Source organism: Meles meles, chromosome 2, assembly GCF_922984935.1.
Source record: "Meles meles chromosome 2, mMelMel3.1 paternal haplotype, whole genome shotgun sequence".
NCBI lineage: Eukaryota > Metazoa > Chordata > Mammalia > Carnivora > Mustelidae > Meles > Meles meles.
In genome coordinates, this window is record NC_060067.1 from 9,018,816 (window position 1) to 9,025,326 (window position 6,511).

At 38.5% G+C, this 6,511-nt stretch overlaps 1 pseudogene; it reads left to right on the forward strand.

Moving 5' to 3' along the window:
- Positions 1-5,262: 5,262 nt before the first annotated feature.
- LOC123933201 lies at positions 5,263-5,842 on the forward strand (annotated as a pseudogene).
- The last annotated feature ends 669 nt before the right edge of the window (positions 5,843-6,511 follow it).

The window sequence follows — 6,511 nt, forward strand, 5'->3', positions numbered from 1 at the left end:
AATGAATAAAAAATTAAAAAAAAAAAAAGAAAATAGCCTTCCAGGCACAGAGGATATCATGTGCAAATTCTTGAGGCAATAAAAAACATGAAAGAAACTGAGAAACTAGGCAGAGTTGGAGGGAAGAACTGTGTGAGATGAGATATGAGATTAGATGTCTAGGTACAGAATTTTTGTTTTACTCTGAAAGTAATGAGAAGAAGTTGAATGATTTTATTAGCTCAATTATAAAATCTAATCTATGCTTCAGAAAGATTACCTTGGCTCCAGCATAGGGAAGAGACTAGAGAGGGCAAGCATTTATTTGGGAAGACTAGTCAGGGAACTAAATCAATAATCTTAGCAACAGATGGTAAGATCTTGAGTGGACAGACTGAAGAGATGTTTAGGGGTGGTACTGGCCTTGGACCCAAGCAAGTAATCCTCTTCTCTAAAAAATCCATGCTTTAGGAGGCCTCCTCTGGCTATGTTCTGCCTCAGGGGGCATAGAGTCTATAAAACCAAGGGTATGTGCCCCCAAAACCTGTCTTTCTCCTTTCCTGAACCATGACACAGGCACCCAGACCCTAGAACTCCCTGTCTAAAAAGACTGACATTTTTTGAGAGCCTAGAGGGCCTCTAACATGAGTACATCTTTTCAAGGGCAGACCAAGTCCCTGATGTATTTACTTCTAGGCCTGAAGTGGCCAAGAGACAACTGTTGAGAAGGTATGGATAGAACTGGGATATCTGAGGAGGCATTTCCACATGCACATACCTGAGACCTCTTCATACTACAGAATGAAGCCAGGGGTAGGCAGAAAGGAGAGATGGGCCAGATGTTGGGGCTCATTCCTCCCAGTACAAAACTCCAAAAAGATAAAATTAGCACGATTTGATGAATTGAAAATAAGCTTTGAGGAAAATCAAGGTGTGATAATGATTTCTAGCTTTCTGCCTTGTATAATTCAATGATTCTGGTATGACTACTGGTCTGTGGCACATTGGACAAAGATCATTAATATGATTTAGACATGTTTGATTTCAGGCATCTTTGAGACATCTAAGAAGAGATGCCAAGTAGATGGCTACAGAATCTAGAGGTCAGTGATGAGGCCTAAGCTTAGAATATAATTTGAGTCATCAAGGACTGTAGGGTTGAGATAGCCTGGGGAGAGAATAACATGAAACAAGGGGAGAACCATTATGGAGTCCTGAGAAATACCAAAGATCAAAGAACAGGTAGCCAAAGAAGAGGGGGCGGGGGGAATCAAAGCAATGTTATACCAAGGAATTTAAGGGAAGAGAATATTTAAAGTGGAAAGGTAGAGAGTTACAAATATTACTGAGAGGGACAGTAGACAAGAATGAAAAAAAAAATCTATTGCATGGGGGTTACTAATGTCCTAAATAGAGCTGTGTTTGATGATGAGAATCATGAGACCAAAACCAGATTGGAGTGGCTGGAGAAGTAAATGGGAGGTGAGGATAAAAACTGAAGTATAGCTAAGTCTTCTAAGAAATTTGCATATGAAGGGGGCAAGGGAAGAGGTGGAGAGTCAATGACAAAGATTACTTGTGATCATTTAGAGGCCAGTGAGAAGGGTTCCACTGATCCTGACTATTTTCTCTGTAAAAGAGTGATTTTTAAGAATGAAATGTTTGGGTGTCAACTATACTCAAAAAGCAAAACAAAACAAACAAAAAGAATAAAGGGCTTGAAGTTGAATATTTGGGGGGAATGGAGAAGTCTATAGTCAGAAGAAATGAGGGTCTGCACTGAGTAGAGACTTGTTGCCTTGGGATAAATTGAAAAGTAAGGAAAGTTCATTATGGAACTCATCTTCCTTCCTGACCCCTCACTAGGGCCCATGATATTCCCTTTCTCCTATTCCAATGCCCTCTGCAAACCTCAAATACATGGCTTAGACTCACCCAGCACTACTCTTCTTCTAGGTACCCCAAGTCCCCACTGTACCCTGCCTCCAAGTTGCACGTGCCCCTGCTCTAATGGATACCCCATGCCGACACTGTCATTTCTGAACTTACAGACAAATTCAAGTAGGTGTTAAAGAGCTACAGTCACTTGAAAATAAATCCACAAAATCTAAGATCCTGTCTATATCCCAGGCTCATGCTCTCAATCTTGTCAACACTGTGTTTCCTCCGCAAAACCACACACAATCTTCCTAGAAATAGAGCCATTTTAGAAGGAACTGCTGTTCTGTCAGTGAATTCCTAGTGGATGGAACCTCAGAGCTAACAAGTAAAGGAAAAAACCTGAGACAGCAGTCCCACGGTTCTTCAAATCTCACCAGGTAGGTCCTAACTTACAGAATATTCACTGACCCTTATAAATAACCATTTGGGCCTGAACTTGGTGCTTGGACTATGAAATCTCTATTTGGTCGTTCAGAAATTTCTCTCTTTCTCTTTCTCCCTCTCTCATTTGACCATTAAGACTGTTAGGTTAATGTTTCCTTACAGATGAAATGCTGCAATTTGTGTCCTACGTCCCCAACATAATAAGGTCCTTGAAGGCATCAACCATGTCTTATGTTCACCATATCTAACAACAGATTTGAGCATTCCTTGGTTATAGGAGCCATTAAAAATTTTCACTAATGTCAGTTTAATTTGACTAATCAAGAGGCAACTGCACTCATATGGTAAGAGGCCTTGAGTAATCTGATATTCCTACTCAACATCCTCCCACACTCTTCGTGCTCATTGAACCTCTCCCTTGGAATTGATTTGGTTAGAGAGAGAAACTCAAGGTAAACAGGCTAGCAGATGTTGACTTACTTTGATCTTGACCAATTTAAGAAACAAAAACATTCTGTCCAATAGGCATACCAGGTCTGTTTAAATAGCCCAGTGATATAGCCTGTTGGCCTAGGAGCTACATTCATTGTCCAGAATGTTGCTCAGTTCTCAGCATGTGCCATACAGCTGGCATTTCTTTGCCCTCTCCATCCATATCCATGTCCAAAGCCAATACTAATTCACATTTATATTCTTCTGTATTCAGTTTAGTTTAAGCAAACTTCAAATATGGAGTTCAAATACCAAAATCTTTCCAGTGACTCAACCATCCTGTGAAGCAAGGCCATCTGTAGAGAAGCTGTCAGGGCCTCTGACCACATGGGTGCCACTGCTTCTTCACTAGCCAAAGGAAATGGACAGCTACGTTAATCTAAATTAGTCCATGTGGAAGTTATTCTTTGGTTCATTCTAACTATAACTTAAAATTCTAAGTACTCTCCTGGGAAATATAACATATGAAATGTATCTACCAGGATGAGGAGGGGAGGATAAAAGGATCATTCCTTTACTCGGTAGGAAAAATCTGGCACAATCAGACATTAATACAGACATCCTTCTTTTTTAAACTCAAACATGTTTTATAGGGAAAGAGTATCATATTGCATACTATTTCTATTAATATTTGTTATCCACACTCTGTGGTATGTCTAACTAACTTATTCATATGTTGGAGTCTATTTGTAGCCATGATCATCTAGGAAGAATTTCTATATCCTGTGAACTTTAACTTATTTTCTGATGCCTAATAACACAATCCTAAATCTATATTAGCTTGTTCCTTATCACCAGAAATCTCTGCAATCCATCAACTACTATAAGGTGCTGGTTTAGAACAGTTTTTCAAACAAGGTCATGAAATTAATTTAGAGTGTCATGGCCAATATTGTTTAGTAAAATAAAATGAATTGAGTGGGTCAGAATGCATTATATATAGTAGGATAAATATTATTCTGTGAAATTTTTGCTATATACATCCATATTAGGTCACTGTGCAAAATGTACTTCTTACTGTGGTCACTGTCAAGACACTTGAAGATCCTTTCTTCACCTTAAAATCTACTTCAAATAAGTTCAGTATGTCAATATGTTCAAAATCAATTTGGCATTTTTCCCACCATGATCCTCAATCTAACTCGTTTCCAAGTTTTTCCATGTGGCTTATTTTACTGTAATTCTCCACATCACGCATTTTATACTCCGATAGTAATTTTAACACCTCTTTCTCGATAATCTCAAGTATCCAATCTGTCCCTAGATTATTCTGATCCATCCTCCAAAATCTCACATTTATCCTTATCCCAGAACACTCACACACTTTTGGTTCAAGCTCTCACCAAATCATGCTTGAATTACTACGATAAACTCTTAACTAACATTCATACCTCAAGTCCCTATCGACTCTGATTAATCCTAAAATTTTTTCTTTCCTTAAAATCTTGTAAAGTTTATTTTAAATAAATTCCAGGCTTCTTTCCCTAGTATTCAAAATATTCAGAAATCTGATTAGTTTATAATATCCATAAAAGCAGAGGCTCTATCTTTCCCCATCACTGCAATATTCCCAGTGGATAATACATGGTCTGCACATAATATGTGTTCAATAATATTTGTTGAATGGATGAGGAAATAAATGAACAAATAAATGAAGAAACAGTCTCCCATAGCGTATCTTCTCTTTCTCCGTTGCATGTCAGTTCCTCCATTAAGTCAGTGATATTCACTGTAACATTTTTGCAAGCCTACAAAGTATCAAAGTATGCAACACTGTGTAAGTGAGAAGGCTGTGTAAGGTGCGGAGAAGTCATCCCCTTGGTTTCCTAGAATGCCAAGTTCATTTCCAGACCAAAGTGTCTGCATACTAGGTTGTCTCCCACCATGATGTTTGCCCCCTGCTTTCTCTTTATAGAACTCCTCCTCGTTTTCAGAACAGAACTCCAAACATTCTCTCCCTAGTCTGATTCTTTTCACTCTTTTCTGATAATCTCTATTACTTTTTTAGTTCTTGGTCATATCTTTTATATTTTTTGGTTTTATTAAATGTTAATTATTTTATAAGAATAAGGATTTTCTCAAATCATTGTATTCTCAGTTTAATATTAGACACTTAATAGTTGTTAAACCCATGAATTAAATCAAATGGGTAAAAATTGCCAAGTTAATATATTGTGGAAAACACTAAGGAAGGTTATTGAATATCCATCTCTAGCAGACTGAAGTTTCACGTAGGTAATCACATGCACTCTTGGCATGCCGTAGGTGCTCCACAATTATTTGTTGCATGAATGAATGAACAGTTTCCAGTCTAGTATCCACCAACTCCTTGATAGCCATGAAAGCATAATAAAAGTTCATGAGCTTATTGTCAATATTGCAAATAATAGCGATAGAAAATTTATGTTTATTCGTGGTAAGGAGACAAATGCAAAAATCCCAAGTTACGAAGAGTACAGTGTGAACATGGGGAAGCAAAAGAAACTAAGGAAGTACGCGACTATTGAAGCGAATGCTTAGAGATCAGAGGCTTAAAGAAAAGGATAGATTAAAACCTTAAAAAAGAAAAGAAAGATCCCAGTGCCCTCAAGGAAAGAGAAGTCTCCCAATATCCTTACTGCTTATTCTTCCAATAAAGCACACAGCTGGGCCCACCTTACCACATCCTGGTTGATACCAACTTTATCAACTTTTCCATTAAAGTCAATGATGGACTGTCCTATGCCAAGTGTAAATCCCTTGTATAACTGACTGTGTAATGGCTGAAATTGAGAAACTGGGGCAGAAGTATCGAGTGGCTCTAAGGATTGCCAAGGATCCAAGATTTGAATGATTACCATGCACGCACAAGGGAATCTATGCAGATGACTGCTTAGTACGGAAAGTAACTCAGCAAGTGTTCTACTGTGTTATATTGTGGCCACAGTTGATCCAGGACCTTGAACAAAGGATCCGGTCGATCCCTGGAGTTCCCATCATGTACATTTCTAACCATAGGTACAACATTGAGCGGATGCCAGATGATTATGGAGCCTCTCTGCTCTAATTCTTTTTTTTTTATTTCTTTTCAGTGTACCAGAATTCATTGTTTATGCACCACACCCAGTGCTCCATGCAATACGTGCCCTCCATAATACCCACCACCAGGCTCACCCAACTTCCCACCCCCCCCACCCCTTCAAAACCCTCAGTTTGTTTCTCAGAGTCCACAGTCTCTCATGGTCCATCTCCCCCTCCGATTTCCCCCAACTCCCTTCTCCTCTCCATCTCCCCGTGTCCCTTGTGTTATTCCTTGTGCTCCACAAATAAGTGAAACCATATGATAATTGTCTCTGTTCCAATTCTTAAAAGAGATAGAGTTCCTCTGCCTTCCTTTACCAAGTTTTCCTGTTGCCAGTTCATATTAGCAACATGCTATAGCATGAATTATTCTTCTTCCCTTTTTCCTCTGTTATGAACTGAGTATGATTAAATACACTCACCTTTTTATGTTGTTTTGAAATTGATATTTTGTATCATTTTAAATATTGTTGTACCTTTTTATAAATAAGATGATTGCTCATTAAAAAAATCACAAGTTAATTTACATTAGGTTAAAACTGTATCAACACTGTGGTGCTTGGGTGGTTCAGTTGGTTATAAGCTCTTGATCTCAGCTTTGTGAATTCAAGCCCCATGTTGGGCTCCATGCCCAGAGCCTACTTAAACAAACAAA